This window comes from Phalangium opilio, unplaced genomic scaffold (assembly GCF_054372755.1).
Source record: "Phalangium opilio isolate 3A_F unplaced genomic scaffold, DU_Popi_V2 ptg000082l_1, whole genome shotgun sequence".
In the NCBI taxonomy this organism is placed as follows: Eukaryota; Metazoa; Arthropoda; class Arachnida; order Opiliones; family Phalangiidae; genus Phalangium; species Phalangium opilio.
This window is the reverse complement of record NW_028324189.1, coordinates 20,065,465-20,086,296: the sequence shown is the minus strand read 5'-3', so window position 1 is coordinate 20,086,296 and position 20,832 is coordinate 20,065,465. Positions and strand designations below refer to the sequence as shown.

Below are 20,832 nucleotides of genomic sequence, written 5' to 3'. Positions count from 1 at the left end.
TTTAAATGCAACTAATTAAATTGTAGGCCTACGAGCTGAGCATGTCTCAGTGTCATACAAGGTCCGTTGGTCTAGGGGTATGATATTCGCTTCGGGTGTGATTGGTCCCGGGTTCAAATCCCGAACGGACCCGATTTTTTGCAGAAGTAATTTAGTGACTATTTAAATGCATTTAACTACAAGGTTGGCCTTTGAGTTGAGCATGTTTTAGTTACTCACATGGTCCGTTGATCTAGGGGTATGATGCTCGCTTAGGGTACGAGTGGTCCCGGGTTCAAATCCCGGACGGACCCGAGTTTTTGCAGAAGTAATTTAGCGACTATTTAAATGCAACTAGTTAAATTGTAGGCCTACGAGTTGAGCATGTTTCAGTGTCATACTTCGTCCGTTGGTCTAGGGGTATGATACTCGCTTAGGGTTCGAGTGGTCCCGGATTTAAACCCCTGACGGACCCGAGTTTTGCAGAAGTAATTTAGCGACAAATGCAACTAGTTAAATTGTAGGCCTACGAGATGAGCATGTCTCACTGGAATACATGGTCCGTAGGTTTAGGGGTATGATACTCGCCTCGGGTGCGAGTGGTCCCGGGTTCAAATCCCGGACGGACCCGAGTTTTTGCAGAAGTAATTTAATGACTATTTAAATGCAACTAGTTAAATTGTAGACCTACGAGTTGAGCATGTTTCAGTGTCATACATGGTCAGTTGGTCTAGGGGTATGATACTCGCTTCGGGTGAGAGTGGTCCCGGGTTCAAATCCCGGACGGACCCGAGTTTTTGCAGAAGTAATTTATTGACTATTTAAATGCATTTAACTACAGGGTTGGCCTTTGAGTTGAGCATGTTTTAGTTGCTCACATGGTCCGTTGATCTAGGGGTATGATGCTTTCTTAGGGTGCGAGTGGTCCCGGGTTCAAATCCCGAACGGACCCAAGTTTTTGCAGAAGTAATTTATTGACTATTTAAATGCATTTAACTACAGGGTTGGCCTTTGAGTTGAGCATGTTTTAGTTGCTCACATGGTCCGTCGATCTAGGGGTATGATGCTTTCTTAGGGTGCGAGTGGTCCCGGGTTCAAATCTCGAACGGACCCGAGTTTTTGCAGAAGTAATTTAGTGACTATTTAAATGCAACTAATTAAATTATAGGCCTACGGGTTTAGCATGTCTCAGTGTCGTTCATGATCTGTTGGTCTACAGGTATGATACTCGCTTCGGGTGTGAGTGGTCCCGGGTTCAAATCGCGGACGGCCCCGAGTTTTGCAGAAGTAATTTAGTGACTATTTAAATGCAACGAGTTAAATTGTAGGCCTACGGGTTTAGCATGTCTCAGTGTCATACATGGTCCGTTGGTCTAGGGGTATGATACTCGCTTCGGGTGTGAGTGGTCCCGGGTTCAAATCCCTGACGGACCCGAGTTTTGCAGAAGTAATTTGGTGACTATTTAAATGCATCTAGTTAAATTGTAGACCTACGAGTTGAGCATGTTTCAGTGTCATACATGGTCAGTTGGTCTAGGGGTATGATACTCGCTTCGGGTGTGTGTGGTCACGGGTTCAAATCCCGAACGGACCCGAGTTTTTGCAGAAGCAATTTAGTGACTATTTAAATGCATTTAACTACAAGGTTGGCCTTTGAGTTGAGCATGTTTTAGTCACTCACATGGTCCGTTGGTCTAGGGGTATGATACTCGCTTGGGGTGCGAGTGGTCCCGGGTTCAAATCCCGGACGGACCCGAGTTTTGCAGAAGTAATTTAGCGACAAATGCAACTAGTTAAATTGTAGGCCTACGAGATGAGCATGTCTCACTGGAATACATGGTCCGTTGGTTTAGGGGTATGATACCCGCCTCGGGTGCGAGTGGTCCCGGGTTCAAATCCCGGACGGACCCGAGTTTTTGCAGAAGTAATTTTATGACTATTTAAATGCAACTAGTTAAATTGTAGACCTACGAGTTGAGCATGTTTCAGTGTCATACATGGTCAGTTGGTCTAGGGGTATGATACTCGCTTCGGGTGCGAGTGGTCCCGGGTTCAAATCCCGGACGGACCCGAGTTTTTGCAGAAGTAATTTTATGACTATTTAAATGCAACTAGTTAAATTGTAGACCTACGAGTTGAGCATGTTTCAGTGTCATACATGGTCAGTTGGTCTAGGGGTATGATACTCGCTTCGGGTGTGAGTGGTCCCGGGTTCAAATCCCGGACGGACCCGAGTTTTTGCAGAAGTAATTTATTGACTACTTAAATGCATTTAACTACAGGGTTGGCCTTTGAGTTGAGCATGTTTCAGTGTCATACATGGTCCGTTGATCTAGGGGTAAGATGCTTTCTTAGGGTGCGAGTGGTCCCGGGTTCAAATCCCGAACGGACCCAAGTTTTTGCAGAAGTAATTTATTGACTATTTAAATGCATTTAACTACAGGGTTGGCCTTTGAGTTGAGCATGTTTTAGTTGCTCACATGGTCCGTTGATCTAGGGGTATGATGCTTTCTTAGGGTGCGAGTGGTCCCGGGTTCAAATCCCGAACGGACCCAAGTTTTTGCAGAAGTAATTTATTGACTATTTAAATGCATTTAACTACAGGGTTGGCCTTTGAGTTGAGCATGTTTTAGTTGCTCACATGGTCCGTCGATCTAGGGGTATGATGCTTTCTTAGGGTGCGAGTGGTCCCGGGTTCAAATCTCGAACGGACCCGAGTTTTTGCAGAAGTAATTTAGTGACTATATAAATGCAACTAATTAAATTCTAGGCCTCCGGGTTTAGCATGTCTCAGTGTCATTCATGATCTGTTGGTCTACAGGTATGATACTCGCTTCGGGTGTGAGTGGTCCCGGGTTCAAATCGCGGATGGCCCCGAGTTTTGCAGAAGTAATTTAGTGACTATTTAAATGCAACGAGTTAAATTGTAGGCCTACGGGTTTAGCATGTCTCAGTGTCATACATGGTCCGTTGGTCTAGGGGTATGATACTCGCTTCGGGTGTGAGTGGTCCCGGGTTAAAATCCCTGACGGACCCGAGTTTTGCAGAAGTAATTTGGTGACTATTTAAATGCATCTAGTTAAATTGTAGACCTACGAGTTGAGCATGTTTCAGTGTCATACTTCGTCCGTTGGTGTAGAGGTATGATACTCGCTTCGGGTGTGAGTGGTCCCGGGTTCAAATCCCGGACGGACCCGAGTTTTGCAGAAGTAATTTAGCGACTATTTAAATGCAACTAGTTAAATTGTAGGCCTACGAGTTGAGCATGTTTCAGTGTCATACTTCGTCCATTGGTATAGGGGTATGATACTCGCTTCGGGTACGAGTGGTCCCGGGTTCAATTCCCAGACGGACCAGAGTTTTTGCAGAAGTAATTTGGTGACTATTTAAATGCAACTAGTTAAATTGTAGGCCTACGAGTTGAGCATGTTTCAGTGTCATACTTCGTCCGTTGGTCTAGGGGTATGATACTCGCTTGGGGTGCGAGTGGTCCCGGGTTCAAATCCCGGACGGACCCGAGTTTTTTCAGAAGTAATTTAGTGACTATTTAAATGCAACAAGTTAAATTGTAGGCCTACGGGTTTAGCATGTCTCAGTGTCATACATGGTCCGTTGGTCTAGGGGTATGATACTCGCTTCGGGTGTGAGTGGTCCCGGGTTCAAATCCCGGACGGACCCGAGTTTTGCAGAAGTAATTTAGCGACTATTTAAATGCAACTAGTTAAATTGTAGGCCTACGAGTTGAGCATGTTTCAGTGTCATACTTCGTCCGTTGGTCTAGGGGTATGATACTCGCTTGGGGTGCGAGTGGTCCCGGGTTCAAATCCCGGACGGACCCGAGTTTTTTCAGAAGTAATTTAGTGACTATTTAAATGCAACGAGTTAAATTGTAGGCCTACGGGTTTAGCATGTCTCAGTGTCATACATGGTCCGTTGGTCTAGGGGTATGATACTCGCTTCGGGTGTGAGTGGTCCCCGGTTCAAATCCCTGACGGATCCGAGTTTTGCAGAAGTAATTTGGTGACTATTTAAATGCAACTAGTTAAATTGTAGACCTACGAGTTGAGCATGTTTCAGTGTCATACATGGTCAGTTGGTCTAGGGGTATGATACTCGCTTCGGGTGTGAGTGGTCACGGGTTCAAATCCCGAACGGACCCGAGTTTTTGCAGAAGCAATTTAGTGACTATTTAAATGCATTTAACTACAAGGTTGGCCTTTGAGTTGAGCATGTTTTAGTTACTCACATGGTCCGTTGACCTAGGGGTATGATGCTCGCTTAGGGTACGAGTGGTCCCGGGTTCAAATTCCGGACGGACCAGAGTTTTTGCAGAAGTAATTTGGTGACTATTTAAATGCAACTAGTTAAATTGTAGGCCTACGAGTTGAGCATGTTTCAATGTCATACTTCGTCCGTTGGTGTAGAGGTATGATACTCGCTTCGGGTGTGAGTGGTCCCGGGTTCAAATCCCGGACGGACCCGAGTTTTGCAGAAGTAATTTAGCGACTATTTAAATGCAACTAGTTAAATTGTAGGCCTACGAGTTGAGCATGTTTCAGTGTCATACTTCGTCCGTTGGTCTAGGGATATGATACTCGCTTAGGGTTCGAGTGGTCCCGGGTTTAAATCCATAACGGACCCGAGTTTTTGCAGAAGTAATTTAGTGACTATTTAGATGCAACTAACTACAGGGTAGGCCTATGAGTGGAGCATGTTTTAGTCACTCACATGGTCCGTTGGTCTAGGGGTATGATACTCGCTTAGGGTTCGAGTGGTCCCGGGTTCAAATCCCGGACGGACCCGAGTTTTGCAGATGTAATTTAGCGACTATTTAAATGCAACTAGTTAAATTGTAAGCCTACGAGTTGAGCATGTCTCACTGTCATACATGGTCCGTTGGTCTAGGGGTATGATATTAGCTTCGGGTGTGAGTGGTCCCGGGTTCAAATCCCGGACGGACCCGAGTTTTGCAGAAGTAATTTGGTGACTATTTAAATGCAAATAGTTAAATATTAGGCCTACGAGTTGAGCATGTTTCAGTGTCATACATGGTCAGTTGGTATAGGGGTATGATACTCGCTTCGGGTACGAGTGGTCCCGGGTTCAATTCCCAGACGGACCAGAGTTTTTGCAGAAGTAATTTGGTGACTATTTAAATGCAACTAGTTAAATTGTAGGCCTACGAGTTGAGCATGTTTCAGTGTCATACTTCGTCCGTTGGTCTAGGGGTATGATACTCGCTTGGGGTGCGAGTGGTCCCGGGTTCAAATCCCGGACGGACCCGAGTTTTTTCAGAAGTAATTTAGTGACTATTTAAATGCAACGAGTTAAATTGTAGGCCTACGGGTTTAGCATGTCTCAGTGTCATACATGGTCCGTTGGTCTAGGGGTATGATACTCGCTTCGGGTGTGAGTGGTCACGGGTTCAAATCCCGAACGGACCCGAGTTTTTGCAGTTGTAATTTAGCGAATATTTAAATGCATTTAAATACAGGGTTGGCCTTTGAGTTGAGCATGTTTTAGTTGCTCACATGGTCCGTTGATCTAGGGGTATGATACTCGCTTTGGGTGCAAGTGGTCCCGGGTTGAAATCCCGGACGGACCCGAGTTTTGCAGAAGTAAATTAGCGACTATTTCAATGCAACTAGTTAAATTGTAGGAACACGAGTTGAGCATGTTTCAGTGTCATACATAATCAGTTGGTATAGGGGTATGATACTCGCTTTGGGTGCAAGTGGTCCCGGGTTCAAATCCCGGACGGACCCGAATTTTGCAGATGTAATTTAGCGACTATTTAAATGCAACTAGTTAAATTGTAGGCCTACGACTTTAGCATGTCTCACTGTCATACATGGTCCGTTGGTCCAGGGGTATGATATTCGCTTCGGGTGTGAGTGGTCCCGGGTTCAAATACCGGACGGACCCGAGTTTTGCAAAAGTAATTTAGCGACTATTTAAATGCATTTAACTACAGGGTTGGCGTTTGAGTTGAGCATGTTTTAGTTGCTCACATGGTCCGTTGATCTAGGGGTATGATACTCGCTTCGGGTGTGAGTGGTCCCGGGTTCAAATCCTGGACGAACCCGAGTTTTTGCAGAAGTAATTTGGTGACTATTTAAATGCAACTAACTACAGGGTAGGCCTATGAGTTGAGCATGTTTTAGTTACGCACATGGTCCGTTGGTCTAGCGGTATTATACTCGCTTTGGGTGCGAGTGGTCCCGGGTTCAAATCCCGGACCGACCCGAGTTTTTGCAGAAGTAATTTAGTGACTACATAAATGCAACTAGTTAAATTGTAGGCCTACGAGTTGAGCATGTCTCACTGCCATACATGGTCCGTTGGTCCAGAGGTATGATATTCGCTTCGGGTGTGAGTGGTCCCGGGTTCAAATCCCGGACGGACGCGAGTTTTGCAGAAGTAATTTTATGACTATTTAAATGCAACTAGTTAAATTGTAGACCCACGAGTTGAGCATGTTTCAGTGTCATACATGGTCAGTTGGTCTAGGGGTATGATACTCGCTTCGGGTGTGAGTGGTCCCGGGTTCAAATCCCGGACGGACCCGAGTTTTTGCAGAAGTAATTTATTGACTATTTAAATGCATTTAACTACAGGGTTGGCCTTTGAGTTGAGCATGGTTTAGTTGCTCACATGGTCCGTCGATCTAGGGGTATGATGCTTTCTTAGGGTGCGAGTGGTCCCGGGTTCAAATCTCGAACGGACCCGAGTTTTTGCAGAAGTGATTTAGTGACTATTTAAATGCAACTAATTAAATTCTAGGCCTACGGGTTTAGCATGTCTCAGTGTCATTCATGATCTGTTGGCCTACAGGTATGATACTCGCTTCGGGTGTGAGTGGTCCCGGGTTCAAATCGCGGACGGCCCCGAGTTTTGCAGAAGTAATTTAGTGACTATTTAAATGCAACGAGTTAAATTGTAGGCCTACGGGTTTAGCATGTCTCACTGTCATACATGGTCCGTTGGTCTAGGGGTATGATACTCGCTTCGGGTGTGAGTGGTCCCGGGTTCAAATCCCTGACGGACCCGAGTTTTGCAGAAGTAATTTGGTGACTATTTAAATGCATCTAGTTAAATTGTAGACCTACGAGTTGAGCATGTTTCAGTGTCATACATGGTCCGTTGGTCTAGGGGTATGATACTCGCTTCGGGTGTGTGTGGTCACGGGTTCAAATCCCGAACGGACCCGAGTTTTTGCAGAAGCAATTTAGTGACTATTAAAATGCATTTAACTACAAGGTTGGCCTTTGAGTTGAGCATGTTTTAGTCACTCACATGGTCCGTTGGTTTAGGGGTATGATACCCGCCTCGGGTGCGAGTGGTCCCGGGTTCAAATCCCGGACGGACCCGAGTTTTTGCAGAAGTAATTTTATGACTATTTAAATGCAACTAGTTAAATTGTAGACCTACGAGTTGAGCATGTTTCAGTGTCATACATGGTCAGTTGGTCTAGGGGTATGATACTCGCTTCGGGTGTGAGTGGTCCCGGGTTCAAATCCCGGACGGACCCGAGTTTTTGCAGAAGTAATTTATTGACTATTTAAATGCATTTAACTACAGGGTTGGCCTTTGAGTTGAGCATGTTTCAGTGTCATACATGGTCCGTTGATCTAGGGGTAAGATGCTTTCTTAGGGTGCGAGTGGTCCCGGGTTCAAATCTCGAACGGACCCAAGTTTTTGCAGAAGTAATTTATTGACTATTTAAATGCATTTAACTACAGGGTTGGCCTTTGAGTTGAGCATGTTTTAGTTGCTCACATGGTCCGTTGATCTAGGGGTATGATGCTTTCTTAGGGTGCGAGTGGTCCCGGGTTCAAATCCCGAACGGACCCAAGTTTTTGCAGAAGTAATTTATTGACTATTTAAATGCATTTAACTACAGGGTTGGCCTTTGAGTTGAGCATGTTTTAGTTGCTCACATGGTCCGTCGATCTAGGGGTATGATGCTTTCTTAGGGTGCGAGTGGTCCCGGGTTCAAATCTCGAACGGACCCGAGTTTTTGCAGAAGTAATTTAGTGACTATTTAAATGCAACTAATTAAATTCTAGGCCTCCGGGTTTAGCATGTCTCAGTGTCATTCATGATCTGTTGGTCTACAGGTATGATACTCGCTTCGGGTGTGAGTGGTCCCGGGTTCAAATCGCGGATGGCCCCGAGTTTTGCAGAAGTAATTTAGTGACTATTTAAATGCAACGAGTTAAATTGTAGGCCTACGGGTTTAGCATGTCTCAGTGTCATACATGGTCCGTTGGTCTAGGGGTATGATACTCGCTTCGGGTGTGAGTGGTCCCGGGTTAAAATCCCTGACGGACCCGAGTTTTGCAGAAGTAATTTGGTGACTATTTAAATGCATCTAGTTAAATTGTAGACCTACGAGTTGAGCATGTTTCAGTGTCATACTTCGTCCGTTGGTGTAGAGGTATGATACTCGCTTCGGGTGTGAGTGGTCCCGGGTTCAAATCCCGGACGGACCCGAGTTTTGCAGAAGTAATTTAGCGACTATTTAAATGCAACTAGTTAAATTGTAGGCCTACGAGTTGAGCATGTTTCAGTGTCATACTTCGTCCATTGGTATTGGGGTATGATACTCGCTTCGGGTACGAGTGGTCCCGGGTTCAATTCCCAGACGGACCAGAGTTTTTGCAGAAGTAATTTGGTGACTATTTAAATGCAACTAGTTAAATTGTAGGCCTACGAGTTGAGCATGTTTCAGTGTCATACTTCGTCCGTTGGTCTAGGGGTATGATACTCGCTTGGGGTGCGAGTGGTCCCGGGTTCAAATCCCGGACGGACCCGAGTTTTTTCAGAAGTAATTTAGTGACTATTTAAATGCAACGAGTTAAATTGTAGGCCTACGGGTTTAGCATGTCTCAGTGTCATACATGGTCCGTTGGTCTAGGGGTATGATACTCGCTTCGGGTGTGTGTGGTCACGGGTTCAAATCCCGAACGGACCCGAGTTTTTGCAGAAGCAATTTAGTGACTATTAAAATGCATTTAACTACAAGGTTGGCCTTTGAGTTGAGCATGTTTTAGTCACTCACATGGTCCGTTGGTTTAGGGGTATGATACCCGCCTCGGGTGCGAGTGGTCCCGGGTTCAAATCCCGGACGGACCCGAGTTTTTGCAGAAGTAATTTTATGACTATTTAAATGCAACTAGTTAAATTGTAGACCTACGAGTTGAGCATGTTTCAGTGTCATACATGGTCAGTTGGTCTAGGGGTATGATACTCGCTTCGGGTGTGAGTGGTCCCGGGTTCAAATCCCGGACGGACCCGAGTTTTTGCAGAAGTAATTTATTGACTATTTAAATGCATTTAACTACAGGGTTGGCCTTTGAGTTGAGCATGTTTCAGTGTCATACATGGTCCGTTGATCTAGGGGTAAGATGCTTTCTTAGGGTGCGAGTGGTCCCGGGTTCAAATCTCGAACGGACCCAAGTTTTTGCAGAAGTAATTTATTGACTATTTAAATGCATTTAACTACAGGGTTGGCCTTTGAGTTGAGCATGTTTTAGTTGCTCACATGGTCCGTTGATCTAGGGGTATGATGCTTTCTTAGGGTGCGAGTGGTCCCGGGTTCAAATCCCGAACGGACCCAAGTTTTTGCAGAAGTAATTTATTGACTATTTAAATGCATTTAACTACAGGGTTGGCCTTTGAGTTGAGCATGTTTTAGTTGCTCACATGGTCCGTCGATCTAGGGGTATGATGCTTTCTTAGGGTGCGAGTGGTCCCGGGTTCAAATCTCGAACGGACCCGAGTTTTTGCAGAAGTAATTTAGTGACTATTTAAATGCAACTAATTAAATTCTAGGCCTCCGGGTTTAGCATGTCTCAGTGTCATTCATGATCTGTTGGTCTACAGGTATGATACTCGCTTCGGGTGTGAGTGGTCCCGGGTTCAAATCGCGGATGGCCCCGAGTTTTGCAGAAGTAATTTAGTGACTATTTAAATGCAACGAGTTAAATTGTAGGCCTACGGGTTTAGCATGTCTCAGTGTCATACATGGTCCGTTGGTCTAGGGGTATGATACTCGCTTCGGGTGTGAGTGGTCCCGGGTTAAAATCCCTGACGGACCCGAGTTTTGCAGAAGTAATTTGGTGACTATTTAAATGCATCTAGTTAAATTGTAGACCTACGAGTTGAGCATGTTTCAGTGTCATACTTCGTCCGTTGGTGTAGAGGTATGATACTCGCTTCGGGTGTGAGTGGTCCCGGGTTCAAATCCCGGACGGACCCGAGTTTTGCAGAAGTAATTTAGCGACTATTTAAATGCAACTAGTTAAATTGTAGGCCTACGAGTTGAGCATGTTTCAGTGTCATACTTCGTCCATTGGTATTGGGGTATGATACTCGCTTCGGGTACGAGTGGTCCCGGGTTCAATTCCCAGACGGACCAGAGTTTTTGCAGAAGTAATTTGGTGACTATTTAAATGCAACTAGTTAAATTGTAGGCCTACGAGTTGAGCATGTTTCAGTGTCATACTTCGTCCGTTGGTCTAGGGGTATGATACTCGCTTGGGGTGCGAGTGGTCCCGGGTTCAAATCCCGGACGGACCCGAGTTTTTTCAGAAGTAATTTAGTGACTATTTAAATGCAACGAGTTAAATTGTAGGCCTACGGGTTTAGCATGTCTCAGTGTCATACATGGTCCGTTGGTCTAGGGGTATGATACTCGCTTCGGGTGTGAGTGGTCCCGGGTTCAAATCCCGGACGGACCCGAGTTTTGCAGAAGTAATTTAGCGACTATTTAAATGCAACTAGTTAAATTGTAGGCCTACGAGTTGAGCATGTTTCAGTGTCATACTTCGTCCGTTGGTCTAGGGGTATGATACTCGCTTGGGGTGCGAGTGGTCCCGGGTTCAAATCCCGGACGGACCCGAGTTTTTTCAGAAGTAATTTAGTGACTATTTAAATGCAACGAGTTAAATTGTAGGCCTACGGGTTTAGCATGTCTCAGTGTCATACATGGTCCGTTGGTCTAGGGGTATGATACTCGCTTCGGGTGTGAGTGGTCCCCGGTTCAAATCCCTGACGGATCCGAGTTTTGCAGAAGTAATTTGGTGACTATTTAAATGCAACTAGTTAAATTGTAGACCTACGAGTTGAGCATGTTTCAGTGTCATACATGGTCAGTTGGTCTAGGGGTATGATACTCGCTTCGGGTGTGAGTGGTCACGGGTTCAAATCCCGAACGGACCCGAGTTTTCGCAGAAGCAATTTAGTGACTATTTAAATGCATTTAACTACGAGGTTGGCCTTTGAGTTGAGCATGTTTTAGTTACTCACATGGTCCGTTGATCTAGGGGTATGATGCTCGCTTAGGGTACGAGTGGTCCCGGGTTCAAATTCCGGACGGACCAGAGTTTTTGCAGAAGTAATTTGGTGACTATTTAAATGCAACTAGTTAAATTGTAGGCCTACGAGTTGAGCATGTTTCAGTGTCATACTTCGTCCGTTGGTGTAGAGGTATGATGATCGCTTCGGGTGTGAGTGGTCCCGGGTTCAAATCCCGGACGGACCCGAGTTTTGCAGAAGTAATTTAGCGACTATTTAAATGCAACTAGTTAAATTGTAGGCCTACGAGTTGAGCATGTTTCAGTGTCATACTTCGTCCGTTGGTCTAGGGATATGATACTCGCTTAGGGTTCGAGTGGTCCCGGGTTTAAATCCCTAACGGACCCGAGTTTTTGCAGAAGTAATTTAGTGACTATTTAGATGCAACTAACTACAGGGTAGGCCTATGAGTGGAGCATGTTTTAGTCACTCACATGGTCCGTTGGTCTAGGGGTATGATACTCGCTTAGGGTTCGAGTGGTCCCGGGTTCAAATCCCGGACGGACCCGAGTTTTGCAGATGTAATTTAGCGACTATTTAAATGCAACTAGTTAAATTGTAAGCCTACGAGTTGAGCATGTCTCACTGTCATACATGGTCCGTTGGTCTAGGGGTATGATATTCGCTTCGGGTGTGAGTGGTCCCGGGTTCAAATCCCGGACGGACCCTAGTTTTGCAGAAGTAATTTGGTGACTATTTAAATGCAAATAGTTAAATATTAGGCCTACGAGTTGAGCATGTTTCAGTGTCATACATGGTCAGTTGGTATAGGGGTATGATACTCGCTTCGGGTACGAGTGGTCCCGGGTTCAATTCCCAGACGGACCAGAGTTTTTGCAGAAGTAATTTGGTGACTATTTAAATGCAACTAGTTAAATTGTAGGCCTTCGAGTTGAGCATGTTTCAGTGTCATACTTCGTCCGTTGGTCTAGGGGTATGATACTCGCTTGGGGTGCGAGTGGTCCCGGGTTGAAATCCTGGACGGACCCAAGTTTTTTCAGAAGTAATTTAGTGACTATTTAAATGCAACGAGTTAAATTGTAGGCCTACGGGTTTAGCATGTCTCAGTGTCATACATGGTCCGTTGGTCTAGGGGTATGATACTCGCTTCGGGTGTGAGTGGTCCCCGGTTCAAATCCCTGACGGATCCGAGTTTTGCAGAAGTAATTTGGTGACTAATTAAATGCAACTAGTTAAATTGTAGACCTACGAGTTGAGCATGTTTCAGTGTCATACATGGTCAGTTGCTCTAGGGGTATGATACTCGCTTCGGGTGTGAGTGGTCACGGGTTCAAATCCCGAACGGACCCGAGTTTTTGCCGAAGCAATTTAGTGACTATTTAAATGCATTTAACTACAAGGTTGGCCTTTGAGTTGAGCATGTTTTAGTTACTCACATGGTCCGTTGATCTAGGGGTATGATGCTCGCTTAGGGTACGAGTGGTCCCGGGTTCAAATTCCGGACGGACCAGAGTTTTTGCAGAAGTAATTTGGTGACTATTTAAATGCAACTAGTTAAATTGTAGGCCTACGAGTTGAGCATGTTTCAGTGTCATACTTCGTCCGTTGGTGTAGAGGTATGATACTCGCTTCGGGTGTGAGTGGTCCCGGGTTCAAATCCCGGACGGACCCGTTTTTTGCAGAAGTAATTTAGCGACTATTTAAATGCAACTAGTTAAATTGTAGGCCTACGAGTTGAGCATGTTTCAGTGTCATACTTCGTCCGTTGGTCTAGGGATATGATACTCGCTTAGGGTTCGAGTGGTCCCGGGTTTAAATCCCTAACGGACCCGAGTTTTTGCAGAAGTAATTTAGTGACTATTTAGATGCAACTAACTACAGGGTAGGCCTATGAGTGGAGCATGTTTTAGTCACTCACATGGTCCGTTGGTCTAGGGGTATGATACTCGCTTAGGGTTCGAGTGGTCCCGGGTTCAAATCCCGGACGGACCCGAGTTTTGCAGATGTAATTTAGCGACTATTTAAATGCAACTAGTTAAATTGTAAGCCTACGAGTTGAGCATGTCTCACTGTCATACATGGTCCGTTGGTCTAGGGGTATGATATTCGCTTCGGGTGTGAGTGGTCCCGGGTTCAAATCCCGGACGGACCCGAGTTTTGCAGAAGTAATTTGGTGACTATTTAAATGCAAATAGTTAAATATTAGGCCTACGAGTTGAGCATGTTTCAGTGTCATACATGGTCAGTTGGTATAGGGGTATGATACTCGCTTCGGGTACGAGTGGTCCCGGGTTCAATTCCCAGACGGACCAGAGTTTTTGCAGAAGTAATTTGGTGACTATTTAAATGCAACTAGTTAAATTGTAGGCCTTCGAGTTGAGCATGTTTCAGTGTCATACTTCGTCCGTTGGTCTAGGGGTATGATACTCGCTTGGGGTGCGAGTGGTCCCGGGTTCAAATCCTGGGCGGACCCGAGTTTTTTCAGAAGTAATTTAGTGACTATTTAAATGCAACGAGTTAAATTGTAGGCCTACGGGTTTAGCATGTCTCAGTGTCATACATGGTCCGTTGGTCTAGGGGTATGATACTCGCTTCGGGTGTGAGTGGTCCCCGGTTAAAATCCCTGACGGATCCGAGTTTTGCAGAAGTAATTTGGTGACTATTTAAATGCAACTAGTTAAATTGTAGACCTACGAGTTGAGCATGTTTCAGTGTCATACATGGTCAGTTGCTCTAGGGGTATGATACTCGCTTCGGGTGTGAGTGGTCACGGGTTCAAATCCCGAACGGACCCGAGTTTTTGCAGAAGCAATTTAGTGACTATTTAAATGCATTTAACTACAAGGTTGGCCTTTGAGTTGAGCATGTTTTAGTTACTCACATGGTCCGTTGATCTAGGGGTATGATGCTCGCTTAGGGTACGAGTGGTCCCGGGTTCAAATTCCGGACGGACCAGAGTTTTTGCAGAAGTAATTTGGTGACTATTTAAATGCAACTAGTTAAATTGTAGGCCTACGAGTTGAGCATGTTTCAGTGTCATACTTCGTCCGTTGGTGTAGAGGTATGATACTCGCTTCGGGTGTGAGTGGTCCCGGGTTCAAATCCCGGACGGACCCGAGTTTTGCAGAAGTAATTTAGCGACTATTTAAATGCAACTAGTTAAATTGTAGGCCTACGAGTTGAGCATGTTTCAGTGTCATACTTCGTCCGTTGGTCTAGGGATATGATACTCGCTTAGGGTTCGAGTGGTCCCGGGTTTAAATCCCTAACGGACCCGAGTTTTTGCAGAAGTAATTTAGTGACTATTTAGATGCAACTAACTACAGGGTAGGCCTATGAGTGGAGCATGTTTAAGTCACTCACATGGTCCGTTGGTCTAGGGGTATGATACTCGCTTAGGGTTCGAGTGGTCCCGGGTTCAAATCCCGGACGGACCCGAGTTTTGCAGATGTAATTTAGCGACTATTTAAATGCAACTAGTTAAATTGTAAGCCTACGAGTTGAGCATGTCTCACTGTCATACATGGTCCGTTGGTCTAGGGGTATGATATTCGCTTCGGGTGTGAGTGGTCCCGGGTTCAAATCCCGGACGGACCCGAGTTTTGCAGAAGTAATTTGGTGACTATTTAACTGCAAATAGTTAAATATTAGGCCTACGAGTTGAGCATGTTTCAGTGTCATACATGGTCAGTTGGTATAGGGGTATGATACTCGCTTCGGGTACGAGTGGTCCCGGGTTCAATTCCCAGACGGACCAGAGTTTTTGCAGAAGTAATTTGGTGACTATTTAAATGCAACTAGTTAAATTGTAGGCCTACGAGTTGAGCATGTTTCAGTGTCATACTTCGTCCGTTGGTCTAGGGGTATGATACTCGCTTGGGGTGCGAGTGGTCCCGGGTTCAAATCCTGGACGGACCCGAGTTTTTTCAGAAGTAATTTAGTGACTATTTAAATGCAACGAGTTAAATTGTAGGCCTACGGGTTTAGCATGTCTCAGTGTCATACATGGTCCGTTGGTCTAGGGGTATGATACTCGCTTCGGGTGTGAGTGGTCCCCGGTTCAAATCCCTGACGGATCCGAGTTTTGCAGAAGTAATTTGGTGACTATTTAAATGCAACTAGTTAAATTGTAGACCTACGAGTTGAGCATGTCTCAGTGTCATACATGGTCCGTTGGTCTAGGGGTATGATACTCGCTTCGGGTGTGAGTGGTCACGGGTTCAAATCACGAACGGACCCGAGTTTTTGCAGTTGTAATTTAGCGAATATTTAAATGCATTTAAATAATGGGTTGGCCTTTGAGTTGAGCATGTTTTAGTTGCTCACATGGTCCGTTGATCTAGGGGTATGATACTCGCTTTGGGTGCAAGTGGTCCCGGGTTCAAATCCCGGACGGACCCGAGTTTTGCAGAAGTAAATTAGCGACTATTTCAATGCAACTAGTTAAATTGTAGGAACACGAGTTGAGCATGTTTCAGTGTCATACATAATCAGTTGGTATAGGGGTATGATACTCGCTTTGGGTGCAAGTGGTCCCGGGTTCAAATCCCGGACGGACCCGAATTTTGCAGATGTAATTTAGCGACTATTTAAATGCAACTAGTTAAATTGTAGGCCTACGACTTGAGCATGTCTCACTGTCATACATGGTCCGTTGGTCCAGGGGTATGATATTCGCTTCGGGTGTGAGTGGTCCCGGGTTCAAATACCGGACGGACCCGAGTTTTGCAGAAGTAATTTAGCGACTATTTAAATGCATTTAACTACAGGGTTGGCGTTTGAGTTGAGCATGTTTTAGTTGCTCACATGGTCCGTTGATCTAGGGGTATGATACTCGCTTCGGGTGTGAGTGGTCCCGGGTTCAAATCCTGGACGAACCCGAGTTTTTGCAGAAGTAATTTGGTGACTATTTAAATGCAACTAACTACAGGGTAGGCCTATGAGTTGAGCATGTTTTAGTTACGCACATGGTCCGTTGGTCTAGCGGTATTATACTCGCTTTGGGTGCGAGTGGTCCCGGGTTCAAATCCCGGACCGACCCGAGTTTTTGCAGAAGTAATTTAGTGACTACATAAATGCAACTAGTTAAATTGTAGGCCTACGAGTTGAGCATGTCTCACTGCCATTCATGGTCCGTTGGTCCAGAGGTATGATATTCGCTTCGGGTGTGAGTGGTCCCGGGTTCAAATCCCGGACGGACGCGAGTTTTGCAGAAGTAATTTAGCGACTATTTAAATGCATTTAACTACAGGGTTGGCGTTTGAGTTGAGCATGTTTAAGTTGCTCACATGGTCCGTTGGTCTAGGGGTAAGATACTAGCTTTGGGTGCAAGTGGTCCCGGGTTCAAATCCCGGACGAACCCGAGTTTTGCAGAAGTAATTTAGCGACTATTTCAAAGCAACTAGTTAAATTGTAGGAACACGAGTTGAGCATGTTTCACTGTCATACATGGTCAGTTGGTATAGGGGTATGATACTCGCTTCGGGTGCGAGTTGTCCCGGGTTCAAATCCCGGACGGACCCAAGTTTTTGCAGAAGTAATTTAGTGACTATTTAAATGCAACTAACTACAGAATAGGCCTATGAGTTGAGCATGTTTTAGTTACGCACATGTTCCGTTGGTCTAGGGGTATGATACTCGCTTAGGGTTCGAGTGGTCCCGGGTTGAAACCCCTGACGGACACGAGTTTTTGCAGAAGTAATTTAGTGACTATATAAATGCAACTAGTTAAATTGTAGGCCTGCGAGTTGAGCATGTTTTATTTACGCATATGGTCCGTTGGTCTAGGGGTATGATACTCGCTTTGGGTGCGAGTGGTTACGGGTTCAAATCCCGGACGGACCCGAGGTTTGCAGAAGTAATTTAGCGACTATTTAAATGCAACTAGTTAAATTGTAGGACTACGAGTTGAGCGTGTTTCAGTGTCATACTTCGTCCGTTGGTCTAGGGGTATGATATTCGCTTCGGGTGTGAGTGGTCCCGGGTTCAAATCCTGAACGGACCCGAGTTTTTGCAGTTGTAATTTAGCGAATATTTAAATGCATTTAACTACAGGGTTGGCCTTTGAGTTGAGCATGTTTTAGTTGCTCACATGGTCCGTTGATCTAGGGGTATGATACTTGCTTTGGGTGCAAGTGATCCCGGGTTCAAATCCCGGACGGACCCGAGTTTTGCAGAAGTAAATTAGCGACTTTTTCAATGCAACTAGTTAAATTGTAGGAACACGAGTTGAGCATGTTTCAGTGTCATACATAATCAGTTGGTATAGGGGTATGATACTCGCTTCGGGTGTGAGTGGTCCCGGGTTCAAATCCCGGACGGACCCGAGTTTTTGCAGAAGTAATTTGGTGACTATTTAAATGCAACTAACTACAGGGTAGGCCTATGAGTTGAGCATGTTTTAGTTACGCAAATGGTCCGTTGGTCTAGCGGTATTATACTCGCTTTGGGTGCGAGTGGTCCCGGGTTCAAATCCCGGACGGACCCGAATTTTGCAGATGGAATTTAGCGACTATTTAAATGCAACTAGTTAAATTGTAGGCCTACGAGTTGAGCATGTCTCACTGTCATACATGGTCCGTTGGTCCAGGGGTATGATATTCGCTTCGGGTGTGAGTGGTCCCGGGTTCAAATCCCGGACGGACGCGAGTTTTGCAGAAGTAATTTAGCGACTATTTAAATGCATTTAACTACAGGGTTGGCGTTTGAGTTGAACATGTTTTAGTTGCTCACATGGTCCGTTGATCTAGGGGTATGATACTCGCTTCGGGTGTGAGTGGTCCCCGGTTCAAATCCCTGACGGACCCGAGTTTTGCAGAAGTAATTTGGTGACTATTTAAATGCAACTAGTTAAATTGTAGACCTACGAGTTGAGCATGTTTCAGTGTCATAATGGTCAGTTGGTCTAGGGGTATGATACTCGCTTGGGGTGCGAGTGGTCCCGGGTTCAAATCTCGGACGGACCCAAGTTTTTGCAGAAGTAATTTGGTGACTATTTAAATGCAACTAGTTAAATTGTAGACCTACGAGTTGAGCATGTTTCAGTGTCATACATGGTCAGTTGGTCTAGGGGTATGATACTCGCTTGGGGTGGGAGTGGTCCCGGGTTCAAATCCCGGACGGACCCGAGTTTTTTCAGAAGTAATTTAGTGACTATTTAAATGCAACGAGTTTAATTGTAGGCCTACGGGTTTAGCATGTCTCAGTGTCATACATGGTCCGTTGGTCTAGGGGTATGATACTCGCTTCGGGTGTGAGTGGTCCCCGGTTCAAATCCCTGACGGACCCGAGTTTTGCAGAAGTAATTTGGTGACTATTTAAATGCAACTAGTAAAATTGTAGACCTACGAGTTGAGCATGTTTCAGTGTCATACATGGTCAGTTGGTCTAGGGGTATGATTCTCGCTTCGGGTGTGAGTGGTCACGGGTTCAAATCCCGAACGGACCCGAGTTTTTGCAGAAGCAATTTAGTGACTATTTAAATGCATTTAACTACAAGGTTGGCCTTTGAGTTGAGCATGTTTTAGTTACTCACAGGGTCCGTTGATCTAGGGGTATGATGCTCCCTTAGGGTACGAGTGGTCCCGGGTTCAATTCCCGGACGGACCAGAGTTTTTGCAGAAGTAATTTGGTGACTATTTAAATGCAACTAGTTAAATTGTAGGCCTATGAGTTGAGCATATTTCAGTGTCATACTTCGTCCGTTGGTGTAGAGGTATGATACTCGCTTCGGGTGTGAGTGGTCCCGGGTTCAAATCCCGGACGGACCCGAGTTTTGCAGAAGTAATTTAGCGACTATTTAAATGCAACTAGTTAAATTGTAGGCCTACGAGTTGAGCATGTTTCAGTGTCATACTTCGTCCATTGGTCTAGGGGTATGATACTCGCTTAGGGTTCGAGTGGTCCCGGGTTTAAATCCCTAACGGACCCGAGTTTTTGCAGAAGTAATTTGGTGACTATTTAAATGCAACTAGTTAAATTGTAGGCCTACGAGTTGAGCATGTTTTTAGTGTCATACTTCGTCCGTTGGTGTAGAGGTATGATACTCGCTTCGGGTGTGAGTGGTCCCGGGTTCAAATCCCGGACGAACCCGAGTTTTGCAGAAGTAATTTAGCGACTATTTCAAAGCAACTAGTTAAATTGTAGGAACACGAGTTGAGCATGTTTCAGTGTCATACATGGTCAGTTGGTATAGGGGTATGATACTCGCTTCGGGTGCGAGTGGTCCCGGGTTCAAATCCCGGACGGACCCAAGTTTTTGCAGAAGTAATTTAGTGACTATTTAAATGCAACTAACTACAGGGTAGGCCTATGAGTTGAGCATGTTTTAGTTACGCACATGGTCCGTTGGTCTAGCGGTATGATACTCGCTTTGGGTGTGAGTGGTCCCGGGTTCAAATCCCGGACGGACCCGAGTTTTGAAGAAGTAATTTGGTGACTATTTAAATGCAACTAGTTAAATTGTAGGCCTACGAGTTGAGCATGTTTCAGTGTCATAATTCGACCGTTGGTCTAGGGGTATGATACTCGCTTCGGGTGCGAGTGGTTCCGGGTTCAAATCTCGGACGGACCCAAGTTTTTGCAGAAGTAATTTGGTGACTATTTAAATGCAACTAGTTAAATTGTAGACCTACGAGTTGAGCATGTTTCAGTGTAATACATGGTCAGTTGGTCTAGGGGTATGATACTCGCTTGGGGTGCGAGTGGTCCCGGGTTCAAATCCCGGACGGACCCGAGTTTTTTCAGAAGTAATTTAGTGACTATTTAAATGCAACGAGTTTAATTGTAGGCCTACGGGTTTAGCATGTCTCAGTGTCATACATGGTCCGTTGGTCTAGGGGTATGATACTCGCTTCGGGTGTGAGTGGTCCCCGGTTCAAATCGCTGACGGACCCGAGTTTTGCAGAAGTAATTTGGTGACTATTTAAATGCAACTAGTTAAATTGTAGACCTACGAGTTGAGCATGTTTCAGTGTCATACATGGTCAGTTGGTCTAGGGGTATGATTCTCGCTTCGGGTGTGAGTGGTCACGGGTTCAAATCCCGAACGGACCCGAGTTTTTGCAGAAGCAATTTAGTGACTATTTAAATGCATTTAACTACAAGGTTGGCCTTTGAGTTGAGCATGTTTTAGTTACTCACAGGGTCCGTTGATCTAGGGGTATGATGCTCGCTTAGGGTACGAGTGGTCCCGGGTTCAATTCCCGGACGGACCAGAGTTTTTGCAGAAGTAATTTGGTGACTATTTAAATGCAACTAGTTAAATTGTAGGCCTATGAGTTGAGCATGTTTCAGCGTCATACTTCGTCCGTTGGTGTAGAGGTATGATACTCGCTTCGGGTGTGAGTGGTCCCGGGTTCAAATCCCGGACGGACCCGAGTTTTGCAGAAGTAAATTAGCGACTATTTAAATGCAACTAGTTAAATTGTAGGCCTACGAGTTGAGCATGTTTCAGTGTCATACATGGTCCGTTGGTGTAGAGGTATGATACTCGCTTCGGGTGTGAGTGGTCCCGGGTTCAAATCCCGGACG

General features: G+C 45.3%; 38 non-coding genes across 38 annotated transcripts; all 38 read left to right on the top strand.

Moving 5' to 3' along the window:
• Window positions 1–221: 221 nt before the first annotated feature.
• TRNAP-AGG (transfer RNA proline (anticodon AGG)) lies at window positions 222–293 on the top strand. Its single transcript has one exon. It is a non-coding gene; the product is annotated as a tRNA-Pro (tRNA).
• Window positions 294–537: 244 nt separating this feature from the next.
• TRNAP-CGG (transfer RNA proline (anticodon CGG)) lies at window positions 538–609 on the top strand. The gene has a single exon. It is a non-coding gene; the product is annotated as a tRNA-Pro (tRNA).
• Window positions 610–1,341: 732 nt separating this feature from the next.
• Window positions 1,342–1,413, top strand: TRNAP-CGG (transfer RNA proline (anticodon CGG)). The gene has a single exon. It is a non-coding gene; the product is annotated as a tRNA-Pro (tRNA).
• Window positions 1,414–1,662: 249 nt separating this feature from the next.
• On the top strand, window positions 1,663–1,734 carry TRNAP-GGG (transfer RNA proline (anticodon GGG)). Its single transcript has one exon. It is a non-coding gene; the product is annotated as a tRNA-Pro (tRNA).
• An 83-nt stretch (window positions 1,735–1,817) lies between these two features.
• On the top strand, window positions 1,818–1,889 carry TRNAP-CGG (transfer RNA proline (anticodon CGG)). The gene has a single exon. It is a non-coding gene; the product is annotated as a tRNA-Pro (tRNA).
• Window positions 1,890–1,978: 89 nt separating this feature from the next.
• Window positions 1,979–2,050, top strand: TRNAP-CGG (transfer RNA proline (anticodon CGG)). Its single transcript has one exon. It is a non-coding gene; the product is annotated as a tRNA-Pro (tRNA).
• Window positions 2,051–2,139: 89 nt separating this feature from the next.
• On the top strand, window positions 2,140–2,211 carry TRNAP-CGG (transfer RNA proline (anticodon CGG)). Its single transcript has one exon. It is a non-coding gene; the product is annotated as a tRNA-Pro (tRNA).
• Window positions 2,212–3,424: 1,213 nt separating this feature from the next.
• Window positions 3,425–3,498, top strand: TRNAP-GGG (transfer RNA proline (anticodon GGG)). Its single transcript has one exon. It is a non-coding gene; the product is annotated as a tRNA-Pro (tRNA).
• An 87-nt stretch (window positions 3,499–3,585) lies between these two features.
• TRNAP-CGG (transfer RNA proline (anticodon CGG)) lies at window positions 3,586–3,657 on the top strand. Its single transcript has one exon. It is a non-coding gene; the product is annotated as a tRNA-Pro (tRNA).
• An 88-nt stretch (window positions 3,658–3,745) lies between these two features.
• On the top strand, window positions 3,746–3,819 carry TRNAP-GGG (transfer RNA proline (anticodon GGG)). The gene has a single exon. It is a non-coding gene; the product is annotated as a tRNA-Pro (tRNA).
• An 890-nt stretch (window positions 3,820–4,709) lies between these two features.
• On the top strand, window positions 4,710–4,781 carry TRNAP-AGG (transfer RNA proline (anticodon AGG)). Its single transcript has one exon. It is a non-coding gene; the product is annotated as a tRNA-Pro (tRNA).
• Window positions 4,782–5,190: 409 nt separating this feature from the next.
• Window positions 5,191–5,264, top strand: TRNAP-GGG (transfer RNA proline (anticodon GGG)). The gene has a single exon. It is a non-coding gene; the product is annotated as a tRNA-Pro (tRNA).
• Window positions 5,265–5,351: 87 nt separating this feature from the next.
• TRNAP-CGG (transfer RNA proline (anticodon CGG)) lies at window positions 5,352–5,423 on the top strand. The gene has a single exon. It is a non-coding gene; the product is annotated as a tRNA-Pro (tRNA).
• A 1,051-nt stretch (window positions 5,424–6,474) lies between these two features.
• TRNAP-CGG (transfer RNA proline (anticodon CGG)) lies at window positions 6,475–6,546 on the top strand. Its single transcript has one exon. It is a non-coding gene; the product is annotated as a tRNA-Pro (tRNA).
• Window positions 6,547–6,956: 410 nt separating this feature from the next.
• TRNAP-CGG (transfer RNA proline (anticodon CGG)) lies at window positions 6,957–7,028 on the top strand. Its single transcript has one exon. It is a non-coding gene; the product is annotated as a tRNA-Pro (tRNA).
• A 249-nt stretch (window positions 7,029–7,277) lies between these two features.
• Window positions 7,278–7,349, top strand: TRNAP-CGG (transfer RNA proline (anticodon CGG)). Its single transcript has one exon. It is a non-coding gene; the product is annotated as a tRNA-Pro (tRNA).
• Window positions 7,350–7,438: 89 nt separating this feature from the next.
• Window positions 7,439–7,510, top strand: TRNAP-CGG (transfer RNA proline (anticodon CGG)). Its single transcript has one exon. It is a non-coding gene; the product is annotated as a tRNA-Pro (tRNA).
• Window positions 7,511–8,723: 1,213 nt separating this feature from the next.
• Window positions 8,724–8,797, top strand: TRNAP-GGG (transfer RNA proline (anticodon GGG)). The gene has a single exon. It is a non-coding gene; the product is annotated as a tRNA-Pro (tRNA).
• Window positions 8,798–9,045: 248 nt separating this feature from the next.
• Window positions 9,046–9,117, top strand: TRNAP-CGG (transfer RNA proline (anticodon CGG)). The gene has a single exon. It is a non-coding gene; the product is annotated as a tRNA-Pro (tRNA).
• An 89-nt stretch (window positions 9,118–9,206) lies between these two features.
• On the top strand, window positions 9,207–9,278 carry TRNAP-CGG (transfer RNA proline (anticodon CGG)). The gene has a single exon. It is a non-coding gene; the product is annotated as a tRNA-Pro (tRNA).
• Window positions 9,279–10,491: 1,213 nt separating this feature from the next.
• TRNAP-GGG (transfer RNA proline (anticodon GGG)) lies at window positions 10,492–10,565 on the top strand. Its single transcript has one exon. It is a non-coding gene; the product is annotated as a tRNA-Pro (tRNA).
• An 87-nt stretch (window positions 10,566–10,652) lies between these two features.
• TRNAP-CGG (transfer RNA proline (anticodon CGG)) lies at window positions 10,653–10,724 on the top strand. Its single transcript has one exon. It is a non-coding gene; the product is annotated as a tRNA-Pro (tRNA).
• An 88-nt stretch (window positions 10,725–10,812) lies between these two features.
• Window positions 10,813–10,886, top strand: TRNAP-GGG (transfer RNA proline (anticodon GGG)). The gene has a single exon. It is a non-coding gene; the product is annotated as a tRNA-Pro (tRNA).
• Window positions 10,887–11,294: 408 nt separating this feature from the next.
• On the top strand, window positions 11,295–11,366 carry TRNAP-AGG (transfer RNA proline (anticodon AGG)). The gene has a single exon. It is a non-coding gene; the product is annotated as a tRNA-Pro (tRNA).
• A 410-nt stretch (window positions 11,367–11,776) lies between these two features.
• Window positions 11,777–11,848, top strand: TRNAP-AGG (transfer RNA proline (anticodon AGG)). The gene has a single exon. It is a non-coding gene; the product is annotated as a tRNA-Pro (tRNA).
• Window positions 11,849–11,936: 88 nt separating this feature from the next.
• TRNAP-CGG (transfer RNA proline (anticodon CGG)) lies at window positions 11,937–12,008 on the top strand. The gene has a single exon. It is a non-coding gene; the product is annotated as a tRNA-Pro (tRNA).
• Window positions 12,009–12,739: 731 nt separating this feature from the next.
• TRNAP-AGG (transfer RNA proline (anticodon AGG)) lies at window positions 12,740–12,811 on the top strand. The gene has a single exon. It is a non-coding gene; the product is annotated as a tRNA-Pro (tRNA).
• Window positions 12,812–13,221: 410 nt separating this feature from the next.
• TRNAP-AGG (transfer RNA proline (anticodon AGG)) lies at window positions 13,222–13,293 on the top strand. The gene has a single exon. It is a non-coding gene; the product is annotated as a tRNA-Pro (tRNA).
• An 88-nt stretch (window positions 13,294–13,381) lies between these two features.
• On the top strand, window positions 13,382–13,453 carry TRNAP-CGG (transfer RNA proline (anticodon CGG)). The gene has a single exon. It is a non-coding gene; the product is annotated as a tRNA-Pro (tRNA).
• A 731-nt stretch (window positions 13,454–14,184) lies between these two features.
• On the top strand, window positions 14,185–14,256 carry TRNAP-AGG (transfer RNA proline (anticodon AGG)). Its single transcript has one exon. It is a non-coding gene; the product is annotated as a tRNA-Pro (tRNA).
• Window positions 14,257–14,666: 410 nt separating this feature from the next.
• TRNAP-AGG (transfer RNA proline (anticodon AGG)) lies at window positions 14,667–14,738 on the top strand. The gene has a single exon. It is a non-coding gene; the product is annotated as a tRNA-Pro (tRNA).
• An 88-nt stretch (window positions 14,739–14,826) lies between these two features.
• TRNAP-CGG (transfer RNA proline (anticodon CGG)) lies at window positions 14,827–14,898 on the top strand. The gene has a single exon. It is a non-coding gene; the product is annotated as a tRNA-Pro (tRNA).
• Window positions 14,899–15,147: 249 nt separating this feature from the next.
• On the top strand, window positions 15,148–15,221 carry TRNAP-GGG (transfer RNA proline (anticodon GGG)). The gene has a single exon. It is a non-coding gene; the product is annotated as a tRNA-Pro (tRNA).
• Window positions 15,222–17,394: 2,173 nt separating this feature from the next.
• On the top strand, window positions 17,395–17,466 carry TRNAP-UGG (transfer RNA proline (anticodon UGG)). Its single transcript has one exon. It is a non-coding gene; the product is annotated as a tRNA-Pro (tRNA).
• Window positions 17,467–17,715: 249 nt separating this feature from the next.
• Window positions 17,716–17,787, top strand: TRNAP-UGG (transfer RNA proline (anticodon UGG)). The gene has a single exon. It is a non-coding gene; the product is annotated as a tRNA-Pro (tRNA).
• A 1,854-nt stretch (window positions 17,788–19,641) lies between these two features.
• On the top strand, window positions 19,642–19,713 carry TRNAP-UGG (transfer RNA proline (anticodon UGG)). The gene has a single exon. It is a non-coding gene; the product is annotated as a tRNA-Pro (tRNA).
• Window positions 19,714–19,962: 249 nt separating this feature from the next.
• Window positions 19,963–20,034, top strand: TRNAP-GGG (transfer RNA proline (anticodon GGG)). Its single transcript has one exon. It is a non-coding gene; the product is annotated as a tRNA-Pro (tRNA).
• Window positions 20,035–20,444: 410 nt separating this feature from the next.
• On the top strand, window positions 20,445–20,516 carry TRNAP-AGG (transfer RNA proline (anticodon AGG)). Its single transcript has one exon. It is a non-coding gene; the product is annotated as a tRNA-Pro (tRNA).
• The last annotated feature ends 316 nt before the right edge of the window (window positions 20,517–20,832 follow it).